This window comes from Rhea pennata, chromosome 13 (genome assembly GCF_028389875.1).
Source record: "Rhea pennata isolate bPtePen1 chromosome 13, bPtePen1.pri, whole genome shotgun sequence".
In the NCBI taxonomy this organism is placed as follows: domain Eukaryota; kingdom Metazoa; phylum Chordata; class Aves; order Rheiformes; family Rheidae; genus Rhea; species Rhea pennata.
This window is the reverse complement of record NC_084675.1, coordinates 23,884,340-23,899,494: the sequence shown is the minus strand read 5'-3', so window position 1 is coordinate 23,899,494 and position 15,155 is coordinate 23,884,340. Positions and strand designations below refer to the sequence as shown.

At 52.6% G+C, this 15,155-nt stretch overlaps 1 protein-coding gene across 3 annotated transcripts in view; it reads right to left on the bottom strand.

Moving 5' to 3' along the window:
- Positions 1-14,955, bottom strand: part of ZFHX3 (zinc finger homeobox 3) — a 197,247-nt gene extending 182,292 nt beyond the window's left edge. The window contains exon 1 of one of the 3 annotated variants that reach the window (XM_062586918.1): positions 14,867-14,955. The gene's annotated coding sequence lies outside the window, so the exon portion shown is untranslated. Of the gene's footprint in view, positions 1-13,896; positions 13,935-14,388; positions 14,531-14,866 lie in introns of those variants that run through there. The other 2 variants (XM_062586920.1, XM_062586921.1) reach the window with 2 other exon arrangements.
- Positions 14,956-15,155: the final 200 nt, after the last annotated feature.

Sequence of the window (15,155 nt, the reverse complement as noted above, 5' to 3'; positions counted from 1 at the left end):
TCTCTCTAAACACTCCTATTACCAACAGCAACAGGAGCCCAACAGGGATAAGGTTTCTTTCTATTAAAAAAAAAAAAAAAAAAAAGAGCGAGAGAAAGAAAGAAAGAAAGAAAGAAGAAAAAAGGAAAAATAAAAATAAATTAATCTCACTTAACAGCAAAGTAACAACTGGCAATAGAAAAATCAAAGCTGCATTCACAGAAGAGGTGATTCCCCAGAACTGGAGCAGAGCTCCTCCTGAACTAGCCTGAGGGTGCAAAGAGGCTTAGCCCAGCAGAGCAAGTACCATGACACGGGGAACCGTAGTTAGGCATCTCCTGTAAGCCATACAGTAATGGCAACAGTGCCATCGGGGAGGATAAACCTCCTATTAGGTGGCCAGGGAAGTGGTGGAGCACCTCTTTATCTCCCCCTTGCACTACAATAGTCTGATGCAGGTTGCTAGACATCCACCCACAAATACTTAATGCAGATTGTGGATGATGCACCTGGCTCACATTTGCATGGCTCCAACTGCAGCACTCTCGTTCTGAGAAATATAAACCTGGGTAGAAAAAAAGGCAAGTGTATGGGAAAATATGGAGATTCAGAAGGTTGATTCCTCAAGACACAGTATACAGGCAGGAACCTTCATCTCAAAGTTCCTCCTCCAGGGCAAATACACAAGTCACAGGTTATAAATAACAAGTAACACACCTAACTTGATGCATCAAAAGAACATGCCCAAAAGCCATTATGAAAGAAGCAGTAAAAGTGACTTGAATAGGCCAAAAGCCAGGGCTACTACTATAGTTCACCAAGTTCACTCTTTCAAAAGCCAAAATTGTTACAGTTTTCTTTATCACACTGTATTACATCTTTGGCTTTCCTCCTTGCTGCTGAGATTTTTGGCACTTCTTCCAGCGTCACCAGAGGCTGCAGGTGCGTTTGGCAGCGCAGTTCAGCCCTCGCAGCTCTTTCCAAGCATGTGGGGGTGAGGAATGAGCCGATCGGATTCCTTGTGTTTGCACACTGTCTAACGAGATGCTCATTACTGCAGAGAGAACAGCTCCGGATTACAAGACATTCGGTACTCTTCCTCTTGCAAGAGACCAAAGTGTGCAGTTCTACTGGTTTTGAGTTTTGTTTTTGTCCCCTGACTGGCATCTTAGGATTTAGAAGAAACTCCAGCAATTACTAGTTTATATCAAGGCTTTAAAAAATCCACTATCTAATTTTAAACAGGAAATCATCCCTGGCAAGATCCCAAGACAATGTCCACAGTGACTTTTATTAAACTTAGGTTTGTAGTCACTGAAACTCTGAACACGGACCGTCAATATGCTAGGCAACCCTAACCCTTCACTTTTAGCCTGTATATTCCTCTGCCATCCCTTCCATTATATCCAGTTATATTCCACAGCCTTTACAATGTTAGCAGAGACAGGAAAGAGAGCACTTCTAAATGTTACTAAGCTATTGTTTAAATAAAAACAAAGGAAGTTTTAAAACTAGCAGCAAGTATTTGTTCTATAACTGCAAAGAACACTAAATAGAAGAGCAAAGAGTTCTACAGCTACTGAAACTATCAAAATTCTAAGTAAGATTGAAAGTTGCTAGGTTATTCTGGCTGGAGAGAAAGGAAAGAGGACAGCAGAGATGCCCAGGTATGCATGGATGTCTTGTGGAACAGAAGACAGCTCTTTTAAAATTACATATACCAGTGATACTACAAAGGACTGGGGGGAGCAAATATGACTTTTTTAATAGACCAAAATACAAACAGAAGTATAATCTAGGCTAAGCAGTTTTTCGGACATGCCTGCCTTCGGCAGGGGTGAGAAATGCAGTAATGAAAATTACTGGAGCACAAAATCTGCAGTAGAGATTTGCAATAGTGCAGCTCCATGGATGGAGCTACCCAGGTGCAGAAAATAAAGCAACATGCATAGCTGGGACTGCGGCCTGAAAACATACCGTGGTCTGTGCATGCTCTGTCAGCCTGCAGGCAGCAAGCAGGCTTGATAGGGAAGGTTAAAGGAGAAACTCTAGTGCTTAGAGGCAGGAAACCCTGCGCAGCTGAACGCAGAATTGCCACCACAGATTTTAGCAGTTCTCATCTGTAGCCGTAAGCAGAACTACGAGCTCTCATCAGCTGAGACTCACACACAAGTGGTACGTCCAGAAGGACCCTACAGGACTCAGAATTGTCTTCTGCTCCCAGAACACCGGAATAAAGCCACAAAGTTTTTGCACGGCGAACCCCAAAAGGCTATACAAAAACCCTTTAAACTGTGCTGAAGTCCTAAAAGGAAAAATGAGCAAAAAGCAGTGCCTCTTTTTACATCCTATACCAAGTGATATTTAGGCCATAATTCAATATACGCTTTAAGCCAGCATGGCAGCGAAAGAAACTGCTCCCACGCTATCATCCCTTCAGGAAGGGTACGAGTTTCTGCATTGCCCCTCTCCGCGTCAGTGAAGAAACTTGTGCAGCCACATACTGCATCATACAATCATTCCAACTGAAAGGGAAGCTGGCAAAAAGCAAACCAAAAAAGATTGAGGAAGTCTCTTTTTCTTCCTTTGCCAGAGCTTTTCTCAGCCAGGACTCTTCCCTAAACTACTTCCCCATGCCGAAAAGCATCTGAAGCTCTATGCAGCAGAAAGACAGGAGCGTCCGATATGGCTTTCAGAGATGGCTTTCAGTAGCAGTACTAGCTCCCAGCACGCAAAGCTATTGCCTCTGTAACTCCCTCCTTGCCTCTAACTCCTCTTGTCCCTACACAACAACACAGGCAATGCTAAATTCAAGACATGACTCTTCTAGTGTCTGTAAACGCAGACACTCATATATGCAGAAATTCAGCTTAAGGTGTGAATGCAGCTTGACTTACCACAGCATAAACCCACATGTGGACATTTGCACTTAGCTTTAAAGGCAGCCAGTTTGGTATCACTTACAACCGTTTCCAATTCAATTAAGCCAAACTAAAATAAACCATTCCTGACCTGAAAATAATGTCCACAGGACAATCTAATATGCAAGTAAATCCTCTGAAAAAATAATAATAAATCAATGTGAATTTTCCTAAGAAGGAATGGTTTGCTAGTAAGGAGAGTATTTGTTATGAAAATCTTTGAAACAATCAGAATTAGAAACCAAGCATAGCTTTTTACAAGACACTTTTCACAGCTGAATTGTACTGTTTACTTAAGACAGTTAAAAGGATATCAGCAGCATGAAATGAAGTCAACTTCAAAGTTACACAGTTTCATGCCCAAAACATGCCACAGCAATCTCATTTTAAGAAAACACATGCTCTATTTTTCTTAAAAGTGTTTCTCTTCCTTTGCTCTGCTGTACAAGAGGTTCACACAAGCAAGAAGGAAACTTGAAAAGAGAACTTTTACACACAGCACAGTGAAAATATCAAATAGAAAGAACAGAATCTCTGTTTTTTCTGTTACAGCTACTTTGGGTATTGCTCCTCCCAACAGAAGTCTTCTTTCACCACGATCTTCTCCTTTTGTGAATGATCGGTACTGTTAAGACTTTCAATCCGCTTATTTCTAGCTGTCAAGGCATAAGCCGCAACTGAATGGTTATGAATGTGATGTTTGAAGCTCAGACCTGCCCGAGGATCCTTGCGCTGTGCCCGTCACACTGCTGGACAGTGGCCTGAGGGATGGAGCAGGAGGACAGCTGTCCCTTCCCGACACACACTCCTCCCTTGCCTGCCTTGCTGTTAGGCGGCTGACTCCCAGTTAGCTTCCTCCCTTCTCCACAGGGAACCTAAGGGTTACACAAAACTAACAAATTCCATTTTGATACATTGTCTGGAGACTGAAGACCAAACACTGAGACAAGACCTGTCTAGGATCCTCCACACTACTGGGCTGGTAAGGCTATTTCAAATTGCTTAAGAACTAGGGAACAGTAATAACTGAACAGAAAGTTTGCCTTCATTAAATCTGACGTTCTTTGAAGCAGAGGTTGAGAAAGTACCCACTCTTGTTCCCTAACCCAGCAAGGCCTCCAACAACACAGTATCACAGAATGGTGAGGTTGGAAGGGACCTCTGGAGATGATCTAATCCAACTCCCCTGCTCAAGCAGGGTCACCTAGAGCACATTGCACAGGATCACGTCCAGGTGGATTTTTAGTATCTCCAGAGAAGGAGACTCCACAACCTCTCTGGGCAACCTGTTCCAGTGCTGTGCCACCCCCACAGGGAAGAAGTTTTTCCTCATATTCAGACAGAGCTTCCTGTGGTTCAGTTTGTGCCTGTTGCCTCTCATCTTGTCGCCTGGCACCACTGCAAAGAGTCCGGCCCCATCCTCTTGACACCCCTGCCTTAAGGTATGTGTAGACACTGGTAAGATTGCCTCTCAGTCTTCTCTTCCCCAAGTTAAACAGGCCCAGCTCTCGCAGCCGTTCCTTACGGGACAGACGCTCCAGCCCTCTGATCATCTTTGTAGCCCTATGCTGGGCTCTGTCCACTAGCTCCATGTCTCTCTTGTATTGAGGAGCCCAGAACCGGACACAGTACTCCAGATGTGGAGTAAAGGCCTTTACTATTTCTAATGCTTCAAAAGGGAAAGACTGTGACAAAAACACCATCTTTTCCTCTTGGTACGCCACTCTTAAAAGAAAGGCCATAAGCTTTTCTGTTTCCTCCGTCTTTTCTGAATTTTAAAATGCAGAAGAATTCATTGAGTGCCATGAGTGGTAAAAACAAGACTCCGTCTGACACTTCCCCACCCAAATGCCAGGGAAGCCAGGATGTCCTTCTGGACCTGTGGCCCATGACAGAAGGACACAGTTGCCAAGATCCACCTACGCAGTCCTCAAGAGACTGCAAACCAACCACCTCCTCGCTTCCACCAGCCCACTCCTGCTCTAACCATCACATAGAGAGAACTGAAATCTTTCTAAAATACAGATCAAAGAAATCATTGATATCCACCAACAGGAATCTAGGAAAACCAGAACCCAAATCCAAAGGCACAGCAGGAATTTAGCAGCAAACAAGAACTCTGCTCCTAGCATCTCACTTGGCCAGTGTGTTCTTGTTTAGGTGGTACTTCCCATCTGCCTTACACAGTTGCAATTAAGGAACTCACCTATTGCTCCATGCAAGCAAAGAGCCACCCCTCCCATAGCAGTCTTGCGCTCTAAAAGGCCCAAATCCTCTGCAAACCTCTGTGAAGCACCCGGCAACCTTTGCACGTGCCAAACCAAGCGATAAGGAGGGAGGTGGTTTACTTGTGCCCTCTGCCTACTCTAACAACACGTGTACTTGGATATTTCTTCTTTGGCCTCAGCAATTCAGTAGATATGTCGCTGTACTGCCAATCTCTTCCTGCACCAGGAGAAGTCTAGACATGCTTTTCGCAGACAACTGAACACAATAGACAGTGGTATCTGTGCTGAAGACCAGTGACAGAGGAACTGCATAATCCATGATCTCCAGAGGATGGCCAACACTTCTTGCAGAATCTCATCAAAAGCATTTCACTAACCATTACCACCTCACAATCTTCAGGTAGTAATGCAGCAGCAAGAAATAGTTGAGATAAAGATAGAAGAAGGAAAACTGGAGTCCTGGCATCCAGTTACTGCCTGGAGGAACCAGATGATGTTTCGTAGCTCAGCAGCCACTCAGAATAAATGGAAGGAAATCTCAGCTCCAGAAATTACATACCACTTAAGATATCCATAGGAAAAAGTGATACTCTTCACGAAAGCATCTATAGATAAATGGTTAGTTAAGACACCTCCAACTCCATTGTCAACAGCACACCAGACCTAGGAGAGGAGCTGTGCTAACAACCAGGTGCATGACCTCAGGCACTGCTTGGAGGTTTCAAGTGGAAAAAAGTTAGTTACGTTATCCCTGCTTATACACTGATCCCAGCTAGCCATTGCTCCACAGCACGAAGTTAAACCTGCCTTCACAGCTTGGCTTTGAGCAATTCCCTAGACTCTTTCAAAATTTTGTTCAGTTGCTTAAACGTCTGCAGTTTCAGGTAAAACTGCTGCAAGCCTGAAATGAAGGGAGCTTTTCATGCAGGGCTGCTTTGGCACCAGACCCACCTCAAGAATTTCCAGCATCTCATGCAAACCTTCAAGAGTTTCAATCCGGTCAAAATAAAGAGGAAACAGCAGAGAGGCTGGTTAAAATAAGACAACCAAAGAAAAACCTGTGGCACCTCCTTCAAACAGACGTTGCTATTGGCCAAATGGGTTTCTGAAATAGCAGTGGGGGATAACATGTTTACACACCTTCCTGAGATGCCAGCCATTCTCAATTAGCACGCAGCACACGTCCAGTTCCACTCCAGGATTCTTTAGTAAGCAAAAGGCACAAAACATAGTAATATCAGGTGCTCTATCTCATCTCTCCTCTACCGCTGGCCAGGCCAGATCATCACACAAATCATCCTAGCCCATCCTCCACTAACATCAGTCTGTCACAACGCAGCCTATGCTTCTTACTGATTTCCCTTACTCCTTGGCCAAGAAGTCAACACCAGAATTGACACATACCTCCAAGCACCCCACTGCAAAGCTGTCTTGGTTCTCTGGCCCATTACATGGCATCAGGTGCATTACAGAAACCAACAGGATGCCCGGAAAAAAAATCATTCTGAGGAACATGGAGGACTTCAAAAAAGTATGCCTACCTATATTTTCATACCTGGCATTGCTTGGACTGGGAGTCTCTAGAACTGCAAATACTGATGCATATGAATAAGCCTCCTCCACATCAGTGTTTTGTACTCTGAGAAGCAGCAAAAGCAGGAAAGATCAAAATGTGTTTCTAAAAATAAAAAAAGAAAGCCTTCCCACTGTTTCTACAGTACCGAAGCACAGGTTTCCACCACAGCCCATGCTCATGGAGGTGTAAAAGCTTTTTCAGGCAGCCCCTCTGCCCTCCAGGCTGATCTTCAGCTTGGTCACGTATGCTCCTGTTTCTCCACCTCCCATCTGTTTTGAAGGTAGCACTTTCCCTTTTTTTCCCCCATCTCTCAATGGAGACAGCACTCATTACTCAAGCATGAGCCAACGAGAAACCTAACTCAGATGAGAAGATGCACTCTTCTTCCTCCATCCAAATAAAGGTCAACAAAACCAGGACTCCAGGCATCTGCTCATAATGATCCCAGAGATCAAGGCCTGCAACAAATTCAACTGGCAACTGCAACTACTACAACAAAAGGAAAACAGGACAACGGTAGTTGAGCCTTTCCAGAATTACGGTTTCTGCCTGAGACACAGAATGTTCGTGATGCTCTAGGACAAGGTGCGTTCTAGCTGAATTCAGAACTATCACATGACTATCACAAACCACAAATATATTACCTTAGCTGATCTTCCTCGTATTCCAGGAGGCCAGAACGAAACCCCCAACATGGGGAAAACAAGAAACGCCTACAAGCTTAATTAATTCTCTATGTACGAGCAGATAAGGGAGGAGAGGGCATCCTTCTCTAAAGGACTCCCAACGTAGCCCCAGGTGGAACACTGCAGTCCTAGGGTCCTGCCCAGCAGAAGAGTATTAATGCATTAGGAAGGCAGTAGAAGCAAAGCAGTAACAACTTATGAATTATCTGGAAGAAAAAAAAAACAGAGAAAGTAACAAAGAACGAAATTTAAGGATGTAACAATGCTTCTGGAATTTAAGACACATTATGTTCTTTCATAATTAGCCCTCGCTTACAGTCTCTGCATGTGAACCAAGTATTATCCCATTCCACACTCCAGCTGAGGCAAACATTTGGTGGTTTGCCCAAAGTCAGCGTCAGAACTAGAACGGATCTTTTGACTTCCAAACAAGCTCACAGTGTTAAGCTGCTTTTAACTGTCTATACAGAAGATGAAAAACAGCAAGAAGAAAGGAACTTAGGAAGGAAGTATGTAAGAGTAAAAGGGACAAAATTAACAAGAGAAAATTAAAAGAGAAAAATTTAGGCCGAGACAACTGAACGAGCTTTCGAGGAGTGAATGCATCAAGGCTGCAGAATTGCCTCCCAGAGGAAAGGCTGGAATCCCCTTTCCTTAAAGCTGGATGTGAAAAAGCTGACTGTAACATCCTGCAGGAAACGACGAGGCACGGAGCCCAGCGAGTTAAGCGCGAGCATCCATGAGGCTCTTTTCACCTTTGGCAGCTGCGACCGCGCTGAACAACGTCCAGGGCGCTCGTCCATCCCTCGTCCCCCACGACCCCGCCGCGGCAGGGAAACCCCCGCTGCCTCCCCCCGCTCGCTCGCGGCACGCGCAGCCGGCCGGGCTCCGGAGGCCGCGGCCGAGCGCGCTCCCGCCGCCCGCTCCCTCGAGCGGCTCCATGCGAAGGCGGCGGGCCTCTCGCGATTGCCCGCGAGCACTGCGCGGGGAGGGGGCCGGGGGGCTCCACGCTAGACATCAACAAAGCAGAAGGTTAATTTGAAACTCACAGCCCTGCTGCTCGCAGGCTTGTCTCGCCCTCGCCGCCCGGCTCTCCTTCCTGTGCAAAGCCTGACATCTACAGTTCTGTCTGGCACAGTAAGGGGCTGCCGATCGGAAACGCTCGCAAGGACACCGGCTACGCGGCAGCCAGCCGCGCTCACGCTCCTCCAGCGAGCGCACGGCCCTGCCGAGAGCTTTTGCTCCCTCGCAAGTCAAGCAGGCGCAGATCAACCCTGGCCCTGCAAACAGACGTGCCTCTGGAGAAGAGGCCACCCTGGCCGCACGTCGGTGCAGGTCCACCTTGCCGGCCGGCCTTGCCGCGCCGGGAGCACCAACAGCCACGACGCACCACATAAACCTATCCACAACCAGCTCCTACTGCTGCATGCTGACACTTAACACTGCCATATAAAGCAAACCTAAAGAGCACCAGGGCCTCATCATGCAACCTCGGCACCAGACTGCAAGAACCCGCTTCACCCTGCAGCTCGGGAGCGACCCTTGTGGCAGCGTCCAAGGGTTCATACGCGAGCTTCTGCAACACAAGAAGTAGGGATAAAATACTCGAGCTGGAGTGTATAGCAGAAACCCAAAACATCTTTGAAATAGAGGAACGGCCCTGATTAACTGTTTCTGTAACTCACTAATACACACCTATGAAACCCAGAGGTTCTGTGCTTCAAGTACTCCCTGTATTTAATCTTCTGAACTCATCTCCTGCCCTGCTAGCACACAGTATCTCACCAAAAATACCTCGGTGAGGAATCCACAGATTCTGTATCACCCTCAAAACCCTGCACCTGACTGCAACCCCTTGAGCTCCGACTGGCTGCACTGGCACATCCCCCTCGTCCGTACTGGGGGGATCTTCCAGTTCTTCGCACAGCTCCGGCGTAACAAAAAAAACCAAAACCGACGAGCACATCACCAAACGTCACAGAGGTTCAGGAAACCTGGCAGCCTGAGCCACCAGCACCAGGCACCTCACCGCAACGTGGCGGCGAGCAGGCGGATATGCGCTCTGCGCGCTCTGGAGGGCCGGCCTGCTCGCACGGAGCCGGCCGCGGCAGCCGAGACCAAGGAGCATCGCAGGAGCAAGCCAGCCGGTCGCGGCGGACGCTGCCTGCGGCCGACCAGCGGAGCAGGCGGGATCCTGGAAGCAAAACGGTTCATCTTGGGAATGGGGACGCTGCAGGGCGGGAAGGCGGCCGCCTCGGAGCAAGGCCGGAGACGCGGCCGAGGCTGAACGGCGCCTTTCCAGGACGCCCCTGCTCCCATCCTGCCTGAGGACTTGGTGGCCCTCTGGCAGGCAGCAGGTACCATCAACACAAACGCTTGCAAAGAGCTGAGGTGTTACAAGCCACGCCAGCTTAACTTCTGCACGTACAGGGAAAGGGGGTGCCGGAGGTGGGGACGGGAGAAAACCCAGACCTGCTAAACACATCATCTCCTCCAGCATCGCCCCACACCAGAGGAGCCAGCACAACTCATCTCTTGGGAGATTTAAAACCTGAAAGCTTGAGCGCTTTACAGCTGGCACCTTCGTAGTCCCAGGAACCCGAGCTACGTGGTTCAAAACACTCGGAAACGTTTGTTTTCTGGGGAAGAGAGAAACCCTGCCGCTCTGCTTTACCCTCTGTCAGCGAGAGGCGCGTGTGGCGCTCGCGACACAGCGACATCGCGGCCGAGGAGCAGCCGAGCGGAGGGCCAAGCCGGGCTGGCGAGCGGGGCGGTCCGCGCCGAGGGCCCCGGAGCGGGGGCGCGCAGGGGGCCGGGACGCCGCGCAGCTCTCCTCCCGCTCCGGCCGGGAGCGGACGCTAAACCGCGTTCCCGCGCGCCCGGCGGGGAGCCCCGCGGCCCCTCCTCGCCGCCCGCCGCCGCCGCGGGAAGGGGAGCGGAAACCGCGGACGGACGAGGGCACGGGCGCCGCGCCGGCCCTCGCCTCCCAGCACGCGGGTCCCCGGCGCCAGCACAGGCGCCGCCGGGCTCCCGGCTTTCGGCAGCAAGGGAAACCCCGGTCATCCACGCCCCCCCCTCCGGTGGCGTTTTTCTGTTTTAATTCATTTGCGAGAGCGGGCAGGACGCGCGCCCGCCGGCTCCCGGCCCGCGCGCGCGGGCGGCCTCGGCGCGGGGAGCGGGAGCGGGAGGCGGGACCGGCGCGGCCGCGGCCTGCCCTCGCCTCACCCCGGCGTGCCGCAGCAGTTATATTTAGGCGCGCGTTACGGTCTGCGGTGCCGCGGCCCCCCTCGGGCACCACGCAGAATGCAGATTTTCCAGACAACAGACCACAACAGCTCCGTCAAAACCATTAGAGGCTGCTGCGCCCGGCCCGGGCGCAGATGTTTCGATTCCCACTCTCCCGCCGCGACAGCCCTCAACAACTCTATCGCGCGCAGGCCCGGCCCGGCGCCGGGCAAGGGAGGCCGGGAAGGAGCGGGAAGCGGGGCGCCGGGGAGCCCCGGGGCGCGCTTCCCCCGGGAGAGCCTCCCCCGGCCGGGAGGCACCGACCCGGGGAAACGGGAGCGCGGGGCCCGCGGCGGCCGCCGGACCCACCGCGACGCCACCGCCGAGGGCCGCGGCGGGCCGGGAAGCGCCGGCGGCGGTTTTACCCGGCCTCTTCCCAAACATGCCCGTCACTCCGGCGCAAAAATACCTTCTGACCCCGCGGCGCCGCCGGGGCCGGGATCCGCACGCGCGCCGCGGACGGGACGACGACGGCCGCCTGACAACCCGGGCCGTGCCGAGCAGCCGGGCAGAGCTGCCCCGAGAGGCTGCGACTCGCTCCTCAGCTTCTCGGGGCAGCGCTTCTTTATTATTACTACGGTTATCACGATTACTATGATTTTGGAAGGCTGGAGAAGGCGTCAGCAGGCAGACGAGCGCAGGCAGCCAGGCGTCCGCCGACGCGGGACCTGGCGACGCCGGCCGGGCCCGCGCCAAGAGCGGCCCGGCGGCCCAGGGGCCCGGCGTGGCCGGCGGCCCACGAAGGCCGCCCCGAGGTGCCGGGCAGGCGGGGGCTCCGGCGCTGCTCCGCTCGGCTCCCTCGGCCGGGAACAAAAGGCAGCGCGGGGGGGACGGGGCTGCCGGGGTCCGCGTCCGGCCGCCGTCACGGCTGCTGCAGGGAGGCCAGAGCAAACTTCCCGATGCCCGCTCTTCCTAGAACGACGGCATTAAAAAAAGAGGGTGGGGTAAAAAAAAAAAAAAAAAAAGAAAGAAAAAAAAGAAAGAAAAAGAAAAAGAAAAGAAAGAAAATAAAAAGAAAGAAATCCAGCAAAGCAACCTCTGCAGCCAGAAGCGGAGTTTCTCCCCCCTCCATTTCTTTTGTTTGCTTTTGTTTCTGGCCGAGGGCTGCGGGCAGAGCGGGGACCTGGGCTGGACGGGGACCCGGGAGCCTCCGGCCGGAGGCGCCGCGGGAAGCAGCCCCGGGCAGCCAGGCGGAGCGGGAGCGCCGGGCCCGGCACCCGCAGAGCCGGGGCAGCGCGGGAGCCGGGCCCGGCGCCCCCCGCGCCGCGCTTGCTGCCGGACCAGACAGCTCTCCCTAATGAGGGAGCATTACCGCCAGCTTGTAACGCTGAATTTTTAATGCCGCCCAGGGCTCCGTTACATAACGGAGGGGACCCGGGAGCGGCGAGCGCCGCGGGGCCGCCCCGGCGCAGGTGGCCGGCCCCGGACCCGCCAGCGGCCGTTCTCCCCGCCAGCGCCGCATGACAGCTCTCGCATAATACCCATCCGAATTCCTGCCCTATCGAGAGATTTAAACAAACTTTCCTGAAGCGTGCGGACGGGCGGACGATGCCGAACGCAGGCTCTCGCCTCCGTCACAAAGCGGCAGGGAAATTATTCCAAGCCAAAGTTCACCCGCGTGTTCGCTGCGTGCTCTCGTATGTTCGAGCACACGGAGCCTCCGCTGCTCCTCTCTGTAATACCCTAAGACTGTAAATCTATAACCACTGCAATGATTTAGTGATTAAAAACATGATAACATATTGTGTAACTGCAAACCACAGAATCCCTGCCAACTCTCCTCCAAGATACAGGAACAAAAATACAGAAAATGTGTTGCTTGCAGCAGTCTTCCTAAACTCAACTGAAAGATTTTAATAATAATAATAAAAAAACACAGACATCAGAAAAAGGCTGGATACAATGTAAGGCTGGAAAAAAAATTAAAGGACGAATCTTAAATACGATTCTTGCTCTAACAAATTACAATCTAAACATGCCTCTCTTTTCTCTCTTTTTAAGTTTGTCGTAACTGGAATAACTGGTCTTGTGTGATGTCTTGCATATTCAAAGTGCTTTGTAATAGGATACGGAGACCAAACCTTATTTGCCTAAACTCAATGGGTTTTATTTTTTCCCCTTCTCCCCCCCCCCCATTTCTTTTCCTTTTATTTTCCCTCCTTTTTTTTTTTCCAAACCCCCTGTTTCTCCCTTAAAAAAAGGGGGGGGGAAAGGAGGCAAAAGGAAGAGAAAGCTTTAAGCTGCAAAGCAAATACCTGAAAGAGGAGGCTACAATTCGTAATACGACGAGGAAAGTCAAATATTATATATATATTTTTAAAGGCAGCTGTGGGAGTTTTGGCCTCTAAGCAGCCAACTTGACCCCGTTCTCTCTATTCTCTTATTTCCCCCGTTGCAGGATTCCTGCACCTTCAGTCGGATTCGAACTCAATGTGACCCTAAGGAGGGAGTCACCGAGCCTCCAGAAAATTGCTCCATATTAAACAGGAGCGAGAAGAAGAGACAGACGGACAGACAAGGCAGATGTATACGTATTACATATCCATACCAAGTGCAGGACATACCCAAGAGCAGCTTCAAGCACAGCTTGAAAGAGAAACAGATCTTTCTCAGAGTCCCCCCAAAAAGGGGGGGGTAAGAATTTCAAAAAAACCAAACCCAATTTATAAATAATTCACACTAAAAATGTGTGTACGTGATACATACGTACATATAGATACACACACATGCACACGTACGTGTACTCACACACAAACACACACTCTTCTCTGGAGATTTAGTTTCAAAAGAGTATGAATTGCTTTCCCTCTGAAGGCGAGGGAACAGTTTATTCAGAGGAATCAATAGGAAAGAGCATTTGCAAATATTTAGATAAGCACTGTGCGATTCAGCATTAAGTAATTAAAAACTGAAACTGAGAAAGGGGGGATTGGCCTACGGTGGCGTTTGCTGCCTTCACCTCTCCCATCCCCCTAGCCGCATTCTTTCCAAAACTGAGCCTCTCCACTTAAAATAAAAATAATAATTACTCTCATTTGCAATTCCATTTCAAAATACATCCCCAAGACAAATCCACTTAGGCAGCAAAATTTCAGGGTCTGGGCAGAGGGCTGGAACGGCATTCGGATTAGAACAATTTTAAGTAGTTCTTCACCCCTTTGTTTTCCAGCGTATTAACTACACAGAATTATACATATTTAATCCCGCCGAAGAAACCTTACACCGCACCGAGGGTCCTGGGAAGTGTCAGTGCTCCCCGAACAGGCCCGCGGACGTCAACTAAATTAATCCCACGCTCGAGAATTCGTCAACACCGAGCACGCTTCCCCGCGAGCGGCCGCGCGGGGCGGCGGGGCCGCGCGGAGCGGCGCGCAGCGGGGCCGCCCCGCCGATTATGCAGATGGCGGAGGCCGAAGCCCCGCGCCCGCCGCCGCCCCTGCGCGCCCGCTCCGCTCCGCGCCGCTCCGCGCCGCACAAAGCCCGGCGGCGCGGCGCGGCTCCGCGGCCATGGCCGGCGGGGCGGGGCGGCGCGGCGCGGCGCGGCGGCTCCGCGGGCGCGCAGCGGCACCTGCGCCCTGCCCGGCGCGGCACAAAGTTTGCCGCGGAGCCGCGCCGCGCCGCGCCGGGGGGCGGACCGGCCCCATGCAAAGCAGCGCGGGCGCCCGAGCAGGAGGAGCCGCGCGCGGGGACGGGGCGGAAAAGTTGCCACTTACGCGGTCGCTGCTCGGCGGCGGCGCTCTCAGAGCCGGGCGGCGGCGGCGGCGGCGCGGGGGGGACGGAGCCCATGCAGGCTGCGGCGGCTGCGGCGGCAGGAGCGGCGCGCTGCGCGCAGGGGCCCGGGGCAGCGGGGGCCGGGGGCAGCAGCCGGAGCCGAGCGGGAGCCGCCGCCGCCGCCGCCGCTGCCCAGCAGCAGCATCGTCGTCGGGGAGTTTGCAGCCCCCCGGAGCGAGGGGGCCGCGGGCGGCGGCGGCAGCAGCAGCGGCGGCGGCGGCGGCGGTCGGGGCGGAGCGGAGCGGAGCGGCGCGGAGCGGCGGCGCGGAGCGGGCGGCGGGGCTGGCGGTCGCCGGAGCAGGAAGCGCCCGGACTCAGATCTGATGATTGGGAAGAAAAAAAACTCTTTGGATCTTTATTCTGCTAATTAGTTTCCTGCAAAAAATGGCTGATTAGTGCAGTGCGCATGTGCCTCATTACCCAGGCACGACGGGAAGGGCTAATTAGCCACCTTCTGGATCAATAAGATTCAGCCCAGGCGGCGGGGGAGGGAGCGAGCGAGCAGGAGCGGGCGGGGGGAGCGCGGCGGCGGCGGCGGCGCCGCACCGAAACTTGGGGCGAGCGGCCGGCCCCCAGCCCGCGGCGGGGGGGTCCGCGCCGCTCCGCGCCGCGCCGCGCAGGGCCGCGCCGCGCCGCGCCGGGGGGGCCGCGGCCGCCGGGCGGCTCCGCTCCGCGCCGCTGCGCGGGGCCACCTGCCCCCGCGCCCGGG